The 19,585-nt window shown below is 40.5% G+C and overlaps 1 long non-coding RNA gene across 16 annotated transcripts in view; it reads left to right on the forward strand.

Moving 5' to 3' along the window:
• Positions 1–19,585, forward strand: part of LOC111752347 (uncharacterized) — a 234,744-nt gene that overhangs the window by 97,760 nt on the left and 117,399 nt on the right. For all 16 annotated transcript variants that reach the window (XR_010318902.1, XR_010318907.1, XR_010318906.1 and 13 more), the window contains exon 2: positions 4,295–4,364. This is a non-coding gene — a long non-coding RNA (uncharacterized LOC111752347). The remainder of the gene's footprint in view (positions 1–4,294; positions 4,365–19,585) is intronic.

Below are 19,585 nucleotides of genomic sequence, written 5' to 3' on the forward strand. Positions count from 1 at the left end.
CACAATTAAGTGTTCTGGAATTCTCATTCTTCACAATGTTATCCATAATTCGCTATGATCCACACCATCGAATGCCTTTGCGTAGTCAATAAAACAGAGGTAAACATTTTTCTGGTATTCTCTGCTTTCAGCCATGAGCTGTCTGACAGCAACAACGATATCCCTCATTCCACATCCTCTTCTGAATCCAGCTTGAATTTCTGGCAGCTCCCTGTCGATATACTGCTGCGGTGCTTTTGAATGGTCTTTAGCAAAATTTTATTTGAATGTGATATTAATGATATTGTTTGTTAATTTCCGCATTCAGTTGGATCACCATTCTTGGGAATAGGAATAAATATGGATCTTGTCCAGTTGGATGGCCAGATAGCTGTCTTCTAAATTTCTTGGCATAGATGAGTGAGCACTTCCAGTGCTACATCCATTTGTTGAGACATCTCAACTGGTATTCTGTCAATTCCCGGAGGCTTATTTTTTGCCAACACCTTCAGTACAGTTTGGATCTCTTCCTTCAGTACCAGTGGTTCCTGATCATATGCTACCTCTTGAAATGGTTGAATGTCGATTAAGTCTTTTTAGTATATTGACTCTATGCATTCCTTCTGTCTTCTTTTGATGCTTCCTGTGTCGTTTAATATTTTCCCTATTGAATTCTTCAGTATTGCAACTCGAGGCTTGAATTTTTTCTTCAATTCTTTCACCTTGAGAAATGCCGTGTTCTACCCTTTCGGTTTTCTATTTCCATTTCTTGCACATGTTATTATAATACTTTACTTTGTCTTCTTGTCTATATATCAAGAAATGGCTCATATGTTTGTAGATGCTGGATGGTCCTAAGCCTATGGGTCAGGCTGGAGGCTTCTCAGTCATGTAGCTGCAGGGGTTTCCAAGGCTGTAAATCTCTACAGAAGCAATTGCCACATCTTTCTCCCTTGGAGCTGCTGGTCATTTCAAAATCTAATCAGGGACATAAAATGTTTGGTAGAATTCTCCAGTGAAGCTGTCTGGGCCAGGGTTTTTTTTTTAGAGTTGGCAGTTGGAATCCACCAACTTCTCCTTGGAAGCCCTATGGGGCAGTTCTGCTTTGTCCTATAGATTGCTATGAGTTAGAATTGACTTGATGGCAACAAGTGTGGTTTCTGGTTTTGGAATCTTTATTATTTCCTTTCTTCTGGTGACTACAGGCTTCTTTTGCTGCTGTTTTTCTATTTGTTGGCATTGTAAGGCTAAGATATTGATTTTGGCTCTTTCTTCCTTTTTAATATGTGCATTTATTACTGTAAACTGACCTCTGAGCACTGTTTTTGCTGTGTTCAAAGGTTTTATGTTGTTTTTTCATTCTTGTTTGATGCTAGGAATTTTTTAATTTCTTTTTTTATTTCTTCTATTACCCTGTGATTTTTAAGTAGGGTGTTATTCATTTTCCATATATTTGATTTTTTCCTTGTTCTTCCTGTCATTGATTTCTAATTTTATATTGTTATGATCGGTGAAGATGCTTTGTATTATTTTGATGCTTGCACTGTACCTAACATATCATCTGTTCTGGAGAATGATCCATGTGCACTGGAAAAGGATGTGTATTGTGCTGTTGTTGGGTGGAGTGTTCTGTATATGTCTGTGTGATCAAGCTGGTTGATTGTGTTGTTTAGATTTTCTGTATCTTTGGTCAGTTTCTTTCTAGTTGTTCTGTCCTTTATTGAAAGTGGTGTGTTATCGTCTCCTGGTATTATGGAGTTGTCTGCTTCTCTTTTCAATTCTTTTGGAGTTTGTTTTATATATTTCGGAGCTCTGTCATTGTGTCCGTAGATTAGTTATTATAGTTACGTCCTCTTGGTGGATTGACCTTTGTCATGGAGTGAATTGTATTCCCCAAAAATAGATGTATCAATTTGGCTAGGCCATGATTCCCAGTATTGTGTGATTGTCCACCATTTTGTCATCTGATGTGATTTTCCTTTTTGTTGTAAATCCTACCTCTATGATGTTAATGAGGTGGGATAGGCCGCAGTTAATGTTATTGAGGCAGGACTCAATCTACAAGATTGTATTGTGCCTTGAGCCAATCTCTTTGAGATATAAAAGAAAGAAATGAGCAGAGAGACTGGGTGACCTCATATCACCAAGAAAGCAGTGCCAGGAGCAGAGCATGTCCTTTGGACCTGGGGTTCCTTCATGGAAAGCCTCCTAGTCTGGGGGAAGATTGATGACAAGGACCTTCCTCCAGAGCCAACAGAGAAAACCTTCCCCTGGAGCTGATGCCCTGAATTTGGACTTCTAGCCTGCTGGGCTGTGAGAGATTAAACTTCTGTTTGTTAAAACCATCCACTTGTGGTATTTCTGTTACAGCAGCACTAGATGACCAAGACAACCCTTTAATCATTATGTAAAGCCCTTTCTTTTCTTTTATGCTGGTTTTTGCCTTAAAGTCTTTTTTTATCAGAGATTAATATTGCCATTTCTGGTCTTTTTTGGTTATTGTTTGGTTGATATGTTTTTTCTCATCCCTTGATTTTTAGCTTATTTTTATCTTTGTGTCTAAGGTATGTTTTGTAAGCAGCATATTGATGAGCAAGAGCTTATTACCCAGTAAGCGTGATACACACTGGCTTACAGTAAGCAGGGTGAAACTGTGCAGTACAGATTAGTAAGTAAGCACAGTTACTCCTGTGCATACTTTGCTTATTGAGTAATCTGTCCCTGTTGATGGGTCATTTTTTTTGTCCATCCTGCCACTCTTGACTTGTACATTTGGTCCATTTGCATTCAGTGTAACTACTGATAGGTATGAATTTACTGCTGTCGTTTTGTTGTGGGGTTTTGAAGACTTCTTTGTTGTGTGTACTTTTCTGTGCTGAGTTCTTATTGGTTATGGATTTTCTTTGCTGCTTTTGATTTTGTGTTTACTGAGTCTTTATGATTTTCTTCTTTTTTATTTTGGTGAATATGTTTATTAATTTTCTTCATGATTACCTGAAATTTACTATTATCTTACTAAGTTTAAAACAGCCTGCTGTATGTTGATACCGCCTTGACTTCCTCTCTGTATGGAAGTCATTTATTCCTCCTTTTGTTTTGAAATTGTGATTTGCAGATTGATGTCTCTGATTCCCTGTTTTCAGTCTTACACTTTATTTTATTTTTGAATATTCTTTATCTGGGTTGGTATCTGAGTGATGTTTTCATGTGTCTTATTCCCAGGTTGTTATCTGACATCGTTGATTCTCTGTCCAAATGACTCTTTTTAGTATTTTTTGTAAGGTTGGTCTGGTTTTTGCAAATTCTCTTAATTTCTGTTTATCTGGAAATGTCCTACTTTTGCCATGGTACTTGAGAGACAATTTTGCTGGATGTATAATTCTTGGCTAGCAGATTTTTTCTTTCAGGGTTGTATATGTCATGCCATTGCCTTCTTGCCTGCATGGTTTCTGCCAAGAAATCAGAGCTTAGTCTTGTTTGTTCCCCTTTGTAGGTAACATTTTGTTTTGTCTGAGCTGCTCTCAGGATTCTTTGTCTTTAGTTTTGGAAAGTTTGATTATGATATGTCTTGGTGATTTTCTTCTGGGACCTATCCTATATTGGTTTCATTGAGCTTCTTGGATGGGTATCTTCTCATCTTTCATGATATTAGGGAAGTTTTCTGCAAGCAAGTCTTCAAAAATTTTCTCTGTGCTTTTTGTTTTTTTGTCTTTTCCTGTTCTGGAATTTTGATCGTGTGTAAATTATCCTTTTTGATAGTGTCCCACGTAATTCCTATGCTGTTTTCAATTTTCTTCATTCATTTTTCTGATTGTTCCTCTAACAAATCAGTATCAAGGTGATTTGTTATTTCGCTGATTCTGTCTTCCATTGATTCAATTCTACTCCTTTATCCTTCCACTGAGTTATCTACTTCTGAAATTCTAGTGTTGATCTTCTGGATTTCTAGTTGCTGTTTTTCTAAGGTTTCTACTTGTCTATGTATTTTGTCATTGTGTTCTTGTATTGTTCTCCTGAGTTCCTCTAGCATTTTATCTTTGTTTTCCTTGGTTTTGTCTGTGTATTCCTTTATCTCTTTGAGGATCCTATATATAAGTCTTCTGAATTCTTTATCAGGTAGCTTGATTGCCATTTTTTTTTCTCAGGAAAGTTTTCTGGTCCTTTGTTTTGGTCACTTGCTTGAGCCATCTTGTCCCGTTTCTTTATGTGATTTGATATTGTCTGTTGTCTTCAAGGAGTTAAGGTGTTATATTTATTTATTGATTTTATGTTTGCTTGCTTCATTTTGATTTTTGTTTTGTTTTGATATACCCAGGTTGGTGGAGTTTGCGTGCTATTCTGGTCTCTGGTCTGGTAGCACTGGAGTGTTCACCACCTTTCTCCAGGTAAGGAGGGCAGTTGCTGGTAGTGTGTGAGTCTCTGTGTTTGTCATGTCGGGTGGCTGGACAGGCATTGGCTGCCATCTATCATCTGCTTAGTGGTATGGGAGTGGGCAGTAACACTTTTCAAGTGGATAGGATGGTGGGTGTGGTGGCTGCTGTGGGAAAGTGGGGGTAGAGTCACCATCACTCACCAGGTAAGGGGGAAGGGAGTTTAGAGGGTTGAGGGGACTGTGTGGTGGGTGGGCAGGAGCACTGGAATGTGGTCACCACTGCTAACCAGGTGGGAGGGTTGGGTGGTGGGCAGGTGAGCACATGGGCTGGCAGTTACCACCACTTGCTGGGTGTGGGAGGGATGGGAGGTGGGTGACGGACTGTTGAGTGCCTGGGCACACAGTCACCGCTGCTTGCCTGGGTGGGGGTTTGGGCAGTGGAAGGCTAGTGCACTAGCGTGCAGGGGCTTGGTTGCTGCCGCTCACTCGGTTGGGGGGGAGGTGGGTGATGGGCAGGCTAGTGCGTGGGCATGTGGTCACTGCCACTTGCTGGGCCAGGGAGGGGGCAAGTGATGGGCAGGTGAGCATGCGGTCACACACTGCTACTTGTCAAGTGGGTGAGAAGGGTGACAGATGGGGCTATGTGTGTGTCAGGGGAGAGGAGTTTCGAATTGTGGTTCTTGATTGGGCAGGGTGTTTGGGCTATGGGATTTTACGCTGCTTAAGATTGGGAGGGTGGGGTAGGGGGAGCATACTCATTGGTCCATAGATGTGGGTATCTGGGCTCTTCGTGTTTGCTGTAGCTTGCAGTCAGAACCTGCCCTGCTCAAGTGCTGGGAGAGAAGGTCTGCTTAGAGTCCTGTTGGGTGAGTCATCTCCCTCTGAGGCTCCATGGGTCAATTGCTTAGTGAGGGCCACCCACCCTAATGGTCAAGTACCACTGCTTGTGCGTATACCTGACTCTGAATTCTAGGCCTCTCCCTGTTCTGTGGGCAGCTGGCTCCTGTACTTCTCATCCTCCTTTCTGTGTTTTCCCTCTTTAGATCTGGATCATGTTCCACTCACCTTGAATCCCTCCATGTGTGTCTACATAGTTTGTCTCTTTTTGAGAATACTGTGAAGTTGCCTTCCTTTACTCCGTACCCGGGATTGCTTTTGACTTTGTCTCAAGATGACCATGCTGAGCTGGGATGGGTAGCAGAGCACCTCTGCTCCATGGTAGTCCTCATTTGCTGTGTTCATTCAATTTCTTCTTCCAGTCGGTGGTCAATTCAATTCTTTGTCATTCCTTTTGATGTTCAGAGTTTTAAAATTATTGTAGCCATTTTGTTATACTGTTTTGTGTGTGTGTTGTTAAACATTCTACATTTAAAATAGTCTGTTGTGTCTTGAAATCACCTCGACTTCCTCACCATATGGAAAATTTATAATTATACCATTTGTTCCCCCTTTTGTTTTGATATTGTTGTTGATTACATCTTTGTATCTTGGAATCCCTGTAATCATTTTTTAACTTCATAATAGTGTTGTGGTGTCTTTACCTGGGTTGGTAACAGAGTGATGTTATCACATGTCTTTATCTCACATTATTATTTGATGTTGTTGGTGTTTTATCTGAAGGACTCCCTTTAATAATTCTTATAAGACTGTTGTGGTGGTTACAAATTTCCTTCATTTCTTCTTATCTGAGAATGTCCTAATTTCATCCTCATTTTTGAATGACAGTTTTGGTGGATATATAATCCTTGGTTAAAAGATTCCCCCCTGCTGCCTTCTTGCCTGGATAATTTCTGACGAGAAATAAGAGCTTATTCTTATTGAGGCCCCTCTGTAGGTGACATTTTGTGTTTCACATGCCGCTCTCAAAATTTTTTTTGTCTTTTGAACTGGAAATTTTTATTATGGTATGTCTTGGTGAATTTCCTTTGTGGTCTGTCCTATATGGAGTTTATTGAGTTTCTCGGATGAAAATCTTGTCATCTTTCATGATATTTGGGAAGTTTTCTGCCATTATTTCCTTGACAATTCTTTGTACTTTTTCCTCTGTCTTCCCCTTCTGGGATCCCTAGTATGCATATATTGTTCCTCTTTATTATGTCTCTCATAACCTGTAGGCTTTATTTTTCTTCAGTCTTTTTTCTCTTTATTCCTCTTACAGAGTAATATCATGGGGTTTGTCCTCTAATTTGCTGATTCTTCCTTCAGTTGTTTCAATTCTACTACTGTGCCCTCCCATTGTTTAGTTCAGTTATTTTGTTAAACTTCTGAATCTCTAGATGTTTTTATAAGAATTCTGTTTCTTTATTGAGTTTATTGTTTTGTTCTTGCATTGTTTTCCTGAATTAATCTAGTTTTTTTCTGTGTTTTTCTTGATCTCTCTGAGGAGCCTGAATACTAGTTTTTTTAAGCCTTTGTCAGATAGTTTCTTTATCAGTTCTTCCTCAGAAAGCTTTTCTGTCCTTTATTCTGTTTGCTCACTTGAACCATTTTATCCTGTTTCTCCATATGATTTGTAATTGACTGCTGTCTTTGAGACATTTAGATTTTATTTTATTTATTTATATGTTTATCTTTTTATTTTTTGTTTGTTTTTACTTTGATCTATCTGGAACTTAACTTCTTCCCTTTCTCTATAAATTGTCTACCTTACCTTGTATTATTTTATATGTTGTTTCGTAGCATGGTCTGTGTATGACTTTGGTGCTGCTGGTTGGGTGGGTGTAATTTTCTCTCACTGGTGAGTATGGTGGCTCACTTACATATGGGAATCTTCTGACACTTGGTGCGTATGTCTTCCCTTATAGGATTGTGTGGAGATGTGAGAGGTGTTGTTGGGTGGTTAGGATCCCTCTGCAGCTCTTGTATGGCTGCATGGTTTTTATACATTGGCATGAGTTGTTAACATGGCCTCTGGACAGCAGGACGGGTTGTCCTTACAGTCACAGGGTGGCAGTGCTACTGAAGTGGATGAAGTATTCCCTCTGCTTAGGTATATATTGGTGTACAGTGGAGGTGGGAGGGCAAAGGGCCTTTGTGTATGCGGAGATGGCCTGAGGGAATAGATAGAGTGTGGGAGGGGTGCATGGTGGGTGGGGCACTGGGAGCACACTTTGTGTGGGCTGGGTGGGGCACATGGTGTGTGGAGCTCTGGGGGCACTTCTCTGTGTGGTCTGTGCAGGGGGTGCTTGGTGGGTGGGCTAGGCAAGGTACATGGTTGGCAGGGCGCTGGGGTGCTTCTCTAAGTGGTTCATGCTGATAGTACATGGTGGGTGGGCTGCACAGGGCACATGGTAGGTGGGTTACCAGGGATGCCACTGCATGTAGGTCGGACAGCCCCTTAAGTTCATGGGGTGCCGAGGATGCCACACTGAGTGGGTAGCTGGTGTGGGTGGCTGCTCAAATGTGTATAGAAGAGGGTGCGTCGTGAGGCCAGTTGTGAGGAGACTTCTGGTTATTACTCTGCTGTTTTACTATTCACTGGATGTCTCCTGTTCAAATGGATGGGCACCACCCCTAATAGAAAGTCCTATCGCTGATTCCTAGGTCCCTCCCTTCTTTGTGTTCATCAGGGATTCTGGAGGTTTCCTGTAACTAACTTTGTTCCTCTGTAAATGTGCTCTCCCTGTCTTATCAGTCCCCTGTCCTGAGGCGCTGATGATTCAGTCCACCTTGCTTTGCTTCAGTAACACTTCCCTGTGCTTCCCTAGTTTTAAAGTTATGGTACTCCAGTGTGTCACATTCCTGGGCTGATTCAGACCCAGCATGTGACCTGCCCACCTAATTTCTTTCCAGGTTTGTTTACACAGTATCTCTCCCTCAGACTGTGTTTTCTGTGAAGTTGCCATCCTGGGCTCCTTACCCGGGAATGTTGTTTGGTGCCATCTCAAAATGGCCATGCTGCACTAGACCAGCAGCCCAAGCCTATACAATCTGAGAAGCTCCTCATTCCGCTATTTTCATTCTCTTTCTAACTCAGTCCAATTCTTCAACCTTTTGTTTGATGTTCAGGTATCTGAGGTTATTGTTTGTATCTGTTTCACAGAGTTATCTTGAGCCTTTGTTGTAGGGGAATTATGGTGCATCTATCTAAGCTGCCATCTTGACTGGAAATCCCTAGGATTTGTTGATGAGCTCATTTTTATTTATCCTACTTAGCAGTAATCACTTATAACTTCTACACTATGGTGAAAGTTTTGTTATTATATTTTGAAATATTGCCTTGCCTCTTTCTCTAAATTCTCTTTTTGTGACATTCCTATTAGATAAGTTTTTACCTTCCTATTAGATACATTAGATATCTTCTATTTTTTAGGGTAGACTAATAATTTTTTTCAACTCTTTATGTTTTTACTGCCCTCTGTTTTTTTTTTTTTTTTGTCATATTCTGGGTGATTTTTTCATGTCTTCTATTTTGTTCTCTCTTGAGCTTTGTCTAATCTATCTAATCCTACCACTGACTTTTGCATTTTAATAACTACATTTGTCATTTCTAGATGTTTTATTTATTTTTCAGTCTGCTCTTCCTCTTAAAAATAGATTTCTCTTTCTCTCTTTAAATATATTTATTTTATAGGGTTTTTAAAAATGTTTTACCTTCTCTGTTTCTTGGTCTACTTACTCTCCCTTGTGGTGACTTGTTTTCTTGAGTACTACCTAATTTTTTAAAAAATTTCTTATTTTGTGAGTTCATCTTTAATGAGAGTTACTTTTATTAAAAAGTTAAGTGATTCCACATGTTTTGTGCTTGGAAGTGTTTCTAAAGAGTAATACCATGTTTCTCTGACAGAGCTGTAGATTTTCAAAGATCCTAGGTGACACAACCTTGCTTGCCAAAAGTGAAGAGAACTTGAAGCACTTATTGATGGAGATCAAAGACCACAGCCTTCAGTATGGATTACACCTCAACATAAAGAAAACAAAAATCCTCACAACTGGACCAATAAGCAACATCATGATAAAGGGAGAAAATGTTGAAATTGTCAAGAATTTCATTTTACTTGGATCCACAATTAACACCCATGGAAGCAGTAGTCAAAAGAAAAAACAAACAAACATGATGCATTGGGCAAATCTGCTGCAAAATACCTCTTTAAAGTACTAAAAAGTGAATATATCACTTTAAGGACTAAAGTGTGCCTGCCCCAAGCCATGGTGTTTTCAGTCATCTTTTATGGATGTGAAAGCTGGACAATGAATAAGGAAGACCGAAGAATTGATGCCTTTGAATTGTGGTGTTGGTGAAAAATGTTGAATATACCATGGACTGCCAGAAGCATGAACAAATCTACCTCAGAAGAAGTACAGCCAGAATGTTCCTTAGAAGCAAAGATGATGAGACTTTGTCTCACATACTTTGAACATGTGATCAGGCGGGACCAATCCCTGGAGAAAAACATCGTGCTTGGTAAAGTAGAGGGTCAGTGAAAAAGAGGAAGACTTTCAAGGAGTTGGATTGACATAGTAGCTGCAATGATGGGCTCAAGCATAACAATGATTGTGAAGATGGTGCAGGACTGGGCAATGTTTCATTCTGTTGTACATAAGGTTGCTATGAGTTGGAACTGACTCGATGGCACCTAAAAACAACAATAGAGTAGTTTGTATGTTAATTAACCATCTTGAGGTTCTCATCTGTGTGATGTGGAATTCCATTACCTAAAAGCAATTTGGCCTTTTGTTCCTGGTTCTGAGTCCTTCCAGAGTTGACCTTAATCCAGATTGGCTGAGGGAATTCCATCAGTAGTTGACCTTTACTGGAATTGGCCAGTGGGCCCTACCTTTACTGGGATTGGCTGGGGAGGTCCCACTGTCACCCTGTAGTTGACCTTTGCATGGGTTGACCTGGGGGTCCCACCCAATAGTTGACATTTACACAGATTAGCTAGGGGGCCCCACTCAGTGACTAATAGAAACCCTAGAGCACAGGCTCAAATGGGGCTTCCTGATTAACGATAGCCTAGAGAGGGTTGCATTTTTTGGACATGGGGCCCTGTGCTATGACCCTCCCAGACCAAATTAAACCTATGATAGTGATGGAGGCAGCAGCTGTGATGGTACCAGAAGAAAAAAAGGAAATGAACAGACCCACTCAGTGGCAGCAGAGTATAAAGACCTATCCCCAGCTGAGAGCTGAGAGGAGTGACCAATAGCTGAGCCCACTAAGTGATGTCATTGAGTTTCCTGTTTGAAAGTTTCCTGATGGGTGAGAATGAACACTGGTTTTCGGGAAGGGTAAGTGATGTAAATGAGTCTCCTTTTAGACATTGAAGCCACCTTGTTCCTTGCATATCTTCATTTCTGCTTATATACTTCTGTTGTTAAAGTTGTTATTGCAGTTATATTGTTTCCATGTGTTGTCTGTGACTGTTCCAATGAGTTATGGAGCCTAATAAGGAAAGAGTGCTGTGAGGGGAACAGCTGGTGTCAGAAATGATGCAGAAGTTATAGAACAAGGGTATGTTTGGCCTCTGCCTCATAGGAGCCAGCGTCTTGCTGATTCTTATAGTCAGAGCTATTATTACACCATCCCACCCTGGAAGTGTAAATTTGGATTCTGTGTATGTCTGTGGTACTGGCCTAGAAATTATATTTCCTAGGAGTGATTTTTTTCTCCTTGTCACTCCTGGTCCATGATATTTCTCCTGGCTGAATATAGGGTGGGGTCTTTTTTAGTCCAATTTTCGTGGAATAGGGAGCACTTGGAGGCCTTGGACTTTCTGTAGGGAGAAAGTGCCAGTCCTCTGTCTCAAATGATCCTAAGGCCACACCTCCTGTCCCCATGAACCTTAAAGCCTGGAAAACTGTGTGGCTTTTAAGAACAGAAATTAATTTTTCTCACAGTAGAGGAGGCAAACTGAATTCAAGGAATGGCTCTATCGGGAGGTCCTTCTTTTTCTGTTTCAGCTTCTCGTAGCTGCCAGCAATCCTTGGTGTTCCTGGGCTTGTAGATGCATCTGCCTTGCGTGTCTGTCTTCATCTAGCACCTTCCTTCTGTGTGCGCGCAAAGATAACATGGAAGGGGAGTCTGACCTCCCCTAACTTCACAAGAGGGAAGGAGAATCAAGATCAACTTCCCAAGGCTGATTCCTATGAGGTGGAGGTCAGACACGCCTCCACACTCCAACCTTTTTACCAGTTCTGATGCCATCCATCCCTCCCATGGCACTCTCTACTTCTCTGCTGAGTTTGAGAATTTGTTGCAATGGCCACACAGAACTTACAGACCATACTTATAATTATGGGGTTTATTAGGGATGTAACCAATTACAATTCAGGATCAGGACCAACTCAGGATATAGTTCTTTGATCAGGACAGCCTCTTCTCAGCTGTGTCCTCAGGCAGACCTCTCTCTGGCTTTCTCGCCTCAGCCCTTGGCCCTTAGAGCCTCTTGGTCTGGCCTGGCCTCTGCTCTGCTCAGGCAAGTGTTACAAAGCTCTTTTAGCTTTGCTGAGAAATGTCCAAAGGCACCCCACCCTGCCAGTAAGCCTCTGCCCAAAGGCTCTCAGCTTTCTAGCTGTACAGATCAGCAAGCCTAGCTCCACTGACAAGCAGCTGGAGGCATCCCACTCCACCAGTAAGCCTGCTGCCCAAAATTGCTCAGCTATCTCGCTCCATGGGTCAATGAGCTTAGCACCACCAAGTGCCTGGAGGTACCTCACTCCACCAACAAGCATCCTGCCTGAAGGTGCTCAGCTTTCTTGCTCAGTGGGCTGGAAAGCCCACTGCATCATCTGCTTCCAGTCTCCTGGTTCTGCTGCCTCTGATGCAGCTGTTTCTCACCATCTCCTGCTGTCTCTGGTGTTAAAACTCTTTATCTATCAAAGAGGTTCTCAGCATGGGGACTCTGGGTCCAAAGGATGTGCTCTGCTCCCAGCTCTTCTTTCTTGGTGGTAGGAGTTCCCCGCTTCTGTTTCTGGGATGGCTCATTTTAAGCCTAGTAGGATGGCAAAACCAACCAATCCCTTTGTGAGGGTTCCATACACTTTTTTTGAATGGTTCCACTCTCACAAGTGTGCCATGCACCTTATTTTATTATTAGCAAGCTATCCAATCCTTTTGGTGAGCCACAAGCAACTTATTTGCATAGTCCTACCTAATAATTTGGTGACAGTTATAAGACCATGGCAAGAAAAGCCATGTAAAAGAGGTGCATCACATTGCAGTGTGTCTTTGTACTTAATTGCTCTTTTTATGACTCAGAAGCGATTAGGTTTAGGAGCCACTCTACACTGGTCTGACCTCATTAACGTCATAAAGAAAAACCTCTGTTTTCAAACAGGGTCATATTTACAGGTACAGAGATTAAGATTTCAATGCATGGTTTTTGGAGACATGATTAAATCCAAAAGACCATGAGTCAAACAAGAAACCATAAAGAAATTAAAAACATATTTCAAACTGAATGAAATATACAGCAACATTGATTGTGTTCACCATGTTGTATAACGATCACCATTATCCGGTTCCAAATTTTTCCATCACCCTTAACAGAAGCTCAGAGCCACCTAAGCAGTGACTCCCTCTTTCCCCTTCCCTCTCACTCCTGGTAAACACTAATAAAACTTTTATGTATGTATTTACCTATTCTAGATATTTCATGTAAATGGGATCATCTGATCTTTGTCCCTTTTGTGAGTAATTTATTTCACTCAGCATAATATTCTCAGGGTTCCTCCATCTTGTAACATTTTCAGGGTTCAGGACTCCATTTCTCTTTATGGCAGAAATAATATTCCATTGTATGTACCATATTTTGTTTCTCTATCCTTCTCTTGATAGACATTTAGATTGTTCCCATCTTTTGGCTGTTGTGAATAGTGCCGCAGTGATCACTGGTGTACATGTATCTATTTGTGTCCCTGCTTTCAGTTCTTTTGGGTAAATATCTAGGAGTGGAATTGCTGAACCATATGGTAATTTTGAGCCCTGATGGTGCAGTGGCTAAAAGCTACTGCTGCTAAACAAAAGGTTAGCGGTTCAAATCCACCAGCTGCTCCTTGAAAAGCACTGGGGCAGTTCTACCCTGTCCTGTAGGGTTGCTATGAGTCATCAGCTTGATGGCAATGGGTTGTGGTAATTTTATGTTTAACTTTTTGAGAAACTCTTAAATTGTTTTCTACAGTGGCTGTACCATTTTATAAGTCCCACCAGCAATGGATAAGAGTTCCAGTTTCTCCACATCCTCACCAACACCTGTTTATTTTTTATTTTTTTTATCATCATCATCTTAGTGGGGCATGAAGTGATATTTTATTGTGGTTTTGATGTGCATTTTCCTAATGACTGAAGAAGATGAGCATCTTTTCATGTGCTTATTGGCAGTTTGTATTCCTTCTTTGGTGAAATGTCTGTTCAGGTCCTTTTCGCATTTTTAAATTGGGTTGTTTGTCTGACAGATTTTTTAATCATAGCTCTCTGAGTTTGCTGTGTACATCCAGTCTAAGTATTATTCACTGTAGTTTCTATTTATGTGGGAAAACTTGAAAACTATTTTCCTGTTTTTCGAATAACCTCTTTCAGGGGTTGTTTTTAGTTCAGTGGGCAGTAGTGTTATTTATGTTTAATTTCTCTTTAGAGTTTTTCTGATCCAGGCTGCTGTATTTGCCCATGTAGTTCTTATGGATTTAGCCATAGAGCTTACCTCCCAGGTTATTTCCTGTGAAGCACTTTTAAGCAGGAATTAGATGTTTAATATATAGACAGTTATTTGCAGCTTCTTTATTATGTTGCTGTTAGTTTTTCATAAAAATCAACTCACATTTTTAATGACTTTTATAATATATAGTATTACTCCTATTTTTATTCTTCCCACCAAAATTAATAGAAATTGTTGTGATAAAATCTTTAGTTTATTTTTCAGAAACTTCTCCCCAACAAAAAATCCTCAAGAATACTAAAAAAAAGAAAAATTTAAACAGGTGACTGTAGTTCTTGGAAAGATTTTCTGATGTGAATTGGTTATGACCACTTGTTATAACATTACTTGGTTTTTCCCAGGTACGGTATTGACAGTCTACAATATGTGCCAGTAAAACTCCCACAGGGTTTTGTGTTCAGATTTTTGAAAGTCTGTGACAAGGTCCCTGAAGGTACCTAAGAAAACCAAAAACCAAACCAAACCCCAGTGCCGTCGAGTCGATTCTGAGTCGATTCCGACTCATAGCGACCCTATAGGACAGAGTAGAACTGCCCCGTAGAGTTTCCAGGGAGCACCTGTTGGATTCAAACTGCCGACCCTTCAGTTAGCAGCTGAAGCACTTAACCACTACGCCACCAGGGTTTCCTAAGAAAAAAGGCTTTTTAAAAGTTTTCTTTGTTGTATGCTAATAAATGTGGAATGACCTTAACACCAGAGGGCAGTATTTTATAGTAGTTGCCAAAATGTCCTTCTATTCTGTAATTCTCTGATGGCTTTCAAAAGATAGCTTGCACTTGTTTCGTCTTTTCCTCCACATTGCCATATAATGTACTGGCCCTAGAACTTGCAACCAAGAGTCATAATGAATTGAGACTATTATACACGGCAGGCTTTTTGTGTTTCTTTAACTATTATGTTTTGTGGAGTTAGAGCTCCCTGAATTAATTTTCACAATACGCTGTTTCCTGTGGTTAGTCTGGCTGACAGACATGGGTGGGTTTTGTACAGCACTAGGTACCCCCAGCCCAAGTGGCCCTGCCTTGGTAAAAAGAAAAACGAAACTTATTTCTGTTGAGTTAATTCCAACTCATAGCAACCCTATAGAACAGAGTAGAACTGCCCCCATAGAGTTTCCAAGGAGTGGCTGGTGGATCTGAACTGCCAACCTTTTGGTTAGCAGCAAAATGCTTAACCACGGCATTACCAGGGGCCCCTGCCCTGTTGGGAAAAAAAAAAAAAGTTTTTATTTTTTTAGGGAGTAAAAATCAGCTCCATCTGCAGCCAGCACACTTGATTTGCCTTCAGAGATGGTCAGAATTTGTGGATTTTGTTCCAAAAGAGTATCCTAGTTTCCATTAATATAACCATATATCCAATCTTTGAAAATTCTTTCTTATTCTTCTGGTATTCCTGCTGTAACAGGAAAGCATATTTGCATTGAATAGATCATTCCCATTTTTTTTCCTTTAAAAAAAGTTTTTCTTACTTGCTACAAATCTAATACATATTCATTATAGAAAATAAATAAGGGAAAAGAAGAAAGTAAAAACTTTTGTAAGATAGATACCCATTGCCGTCGAGTTGTTCTAACTGTTAGCAACCCTACAGGACAGGGGAGAACTGCTCCATAGGGTTTCCAAGGCTGTAAATCTTTACAGAAGCAGACGGCCGCATCTTTCTCCCGAGGAGTGGCTGGTGGGTTCACACCACCGACCTTTCAGTTAGCAGCCGACCACTTTAACCTCTGCACCACCAGGGCTCCTACTTGCTGGATATACCCACTGCTCTTTTTTTCAAGTACAGTAGAAGCACACTGTACATGTTATTTATAATTTGTATTTTTTACAGAACAATGCAGTGAGCATCTTGCCACATTGTACAGCATCACTTTTGGTTGTCTTGTATTTTATAGTATGTAAAAAGTACAGTAAGTTCATAAAATACTACAGTGTATATATATATATATTTATATATATGTTTATGCAGTATATATATGGTTCATTCAGCCAATTTACCCTCCTACCAGAGTACATGAGAAAGTCTGGCTGTTTGTACTCTTGCCCACTCTGGGTATTATTAACAAAACAAAACAGACTTTGTCGATTTGCTTCATTCACTCAGCAGATATCTATGTATTGCCTATCAAGTACCAAGTACTATTCTCAATGCTTGGGATAAAGTAGTGAAAAAAAAAATCCCTTCCCTCCTGAAACTTGTATTCTAGTGGAGGAGAAATCATAAGTAATAAATGCAGTAGATAAGTAAATCCCTTCGTATTTTAGAAAGCAGTAGGTTCTATAGGAATGACAGCAACAGTGCAGGGTAAGGAAAGGGGGCATGAACAGGGTTGCCCTTTTCATCTGGAAAGTCAAGGTAAGCCCAGTTGAGAAGATGACATTGCAAAACTCCAGTGAAGTGGTAGATATTTTCATTTGCATACTTATTATCACTGAGGCTAAACATTCTTTCATATTTCTTGTCCTGTGCCCATTTTAATGATTTCGATGTTAGGTTTTTATTTTTCAAAACAATTTTTCCTTTGGAAATAATTTCACACTGACAGATAAATTGCAAGTATAGAACTAGTGCCAAGAATACCTATATATGATTTACCCAGATTCACATATTTTTAAGGTTTTGCCCATTTTTTGTTATTGGTTCCCTGTTTAGCTTTTTTTCCCTTGAACCATTGGAAAGTAAAGTTGTATACATCATGGATCTTTATCTCTTAATACTTCAGTGTTTATTACCTAAGAATAAGAATGTTCTCTGGCATAACCAAATTACAATGATTAACATCAGTAAATTTTCATGATACAATAATTTAATCCACTATCAGCATTCCAGTTTTGTCAATTGACCCAGTCATATCTTATATAAAAAAAATATAGCATTGTTTTTCCTCCAAATCAGAATACGGCTGGGATTGGATATTGCATTTAGTTGTCTTGTCTCTTTAGGAACATTTCTACAGCTTTTGCCTTTTTATGACAAGTTGTCAAGGATTTCATTTTACTTGGATCCACAAGCAGCACTCATGGAAGCAGTAGTCAAGAAACTAAATGACGTATTGCATTCGGCATATCTGCTGCAAAAATCTCTTTAAAGTGCTCAAAAGCAAAAATGTCACTTTAAGGGGTAAGGTGCACCTGACCCAAGCCATGGTATTTTCAATAGCCTCATATGCATACAAAAGCTGCGTAATGAATAAGGAAGACCGAAGAAGAATTGATGCCTTTGAATTATGGTGCTGGTGAAGAGTGTACATGAATATACAGTGTACAAGGATGTACAAGAATGTACAATGCACTGCCAGAAGGACGAACAAATCTGTCTTGGAAGAAGTACAGCCGGAGTGCTCCTTGGAAGCAAGGATGGTGAGATTTCTTATGTACTTTGGACGTGTTGTCAGGAGGGACCAGTCCCTGGAGAAGGACATCATGCTTGGTAAAGTAGAGGGCCAGCGAAAAAGAGGAAGACCCTTGACAAGATGGATTGGCACAGTGGCTGCAACGATGAGCTCAAACATAACAACAATTGTGAGGATGACATGGGACCAGGCAGTGTTTCGTTCTGTTGTAGGGTCACTATGAGTTGGAACCGACTTGATGGCACCTAACAACAACTACTACCTTGGTGTTTGTTGTTGTGTGCCATCAATTCAATTCTGACTCATAGCAAACCTATAGGACAGCATAGACTGTAAACTTTACAGGAGCAAATTGCCAGGTCTTTTCTCCTGCAGAGCTGCTGGTGGGTTTGAGCTGCTGACCTATAAGATAGTGGCTGAGCACTTAGCCGCATTGCTACCAGAACTCATTCTTTCTATCTTACTGGCCACTTTTTCTTAGAGTCCTTGCTGCTTTCTCCTCATCCATGCATCTCTCAATATTGGAGTGCTCCAGGGACTAGACCTCAGGCCTATTCTTTTCTCTGTCTATACTCACTCCTGCCATGTTACATCTCACCAGGATGTCTAACAAGCCTCTCAAACTTCATATGTCTCTAATTGTACTCCATGATATTTTCAATCGCATCATATGTGTGCGAACGCTGGACAGTGAATAAGGAAGTGAATAAGGAAGACCGAAGAAGAATTGACAGCTTTGAATTGTGGTGTTGGTGAAGAATATTGAATATACCATGGACTGCCAAAAGAATGAACAAGCCTGTCTTGGAAGAAGTACAACCAGAATTCTCCTTAGAAGCAAGGATGGCAAGACTGCGTCTTATATACTTTGAACATGTTGTCAGCAGGGATCAGTCCCTGGAGAAGGACATCATGCTTGGCAAAGTACAGAGTCAGCGGAAAAGAAGACCCTCAATGAGATAGATTGACACAGTGGCTGTAACAATGGGCTCAGGCATGACAATGATTGTGAGCATGGCACAGGACCAGGGAGTGTTTTGTTCTGAAGTACACAGGATCACTATGAGTTAGAGTCAACTGGATGGCACCTAACAACAACAACAACTGTACTCCTCATCTTACCAAAATTCTCTTCCCACATCTTTTTCCATCTTTGTAAATGGCAACTCCATTCTTTCAGTTGCCTAGGTCCAAAACTTTGAAGCTAACTATGGCTGTTTTCTTTCCCTCACAATTTACATATAGCCTATTCGCAAATTCTGTTGACTCTATCACTCGAATGCAGAATCTGGCCACTGTACTCACCTCTATGTTACCAGGCTTTTTCAAGTTACCATTATTTCTCACTTAGATTTTTATAATGACTTCCTTATTGCTCTTCTTATTCCTTCCTCACCTTCCCGCTCCATAATCTATTTTAAATACCGTAGATGGATGACACTTTTAGAATGTAAATCAGATTATGTCACATTTCTGCTAAAAACCCAATGATTCCTTACAACAGCCTACAAGGCGTTGCTTGATTTTGCCCCCCGCTGCCCCCACTTGCTTCTCTACCTTTGTCTCCTACCATTCCTACCTTAGCCTACCAGGCTCCAGCCATGGTGGCCTCCTTGAGGTTTTTTCAGGGCCAAACACGTGACACTTTCAGGACGTATCTGCATGGCCCACTCTGTCACCTACTTTGGGGTTTTGTGCCAATGACACATTTTTCAATGAGGCCTTCCCTGACCATCCTATTTAAAATTGCAACACCCTCCACCCTGCATTCCATCCTTATTTTTTAATCTAACTCATTACTACTTTACATACTCTGTGTTCTTTACTTATTTGTGTATGTTTATTTCCTGCAAGTTCCATGAGGGCAGAGAATTTTGTCTGTTGTGTCCTAAGTTGTTTATTCAGCTCTTAGAACAGTGCCTACCAAAAAAACTCAAACCTCTTGCCAGCGATTTGATTCTGATTCAGAGTGACCCTATAGGACAGAGTAGAACTGCGCCATAGAGTTTCCACAGAGCGGCTGGTGGATTTGAACTACCAACGTTTTTGGCTAGCAGCCTGACCTCTTAACCGCTGCACCACCAGGGCACCTAGAACAGTGCCTAGTGCATACACAGTAAGTGCTCAGTCAATATTTGTTGAATCAATGTCCTTGAATATTCAAATTAAGATTTTCTGCAGTTTTCTCCAATTTCTTACAGTGAGTTCATTTCAAAGGGTAGCCCC

This window comes from Loxodonta africana, chromosome 21, assembly GCF_030014295.1.
Source record: "Loxodonta africana isolate mLoxAfr1 chromosome 21, mLoxAfr1.hap2, whole genome shotgun sequence".
NCBI lineage: Eukaryota > Metazoa > Chordata > Mammalia > Proboscidea > Elephantidae > Loxodonta > Loxodonta africana.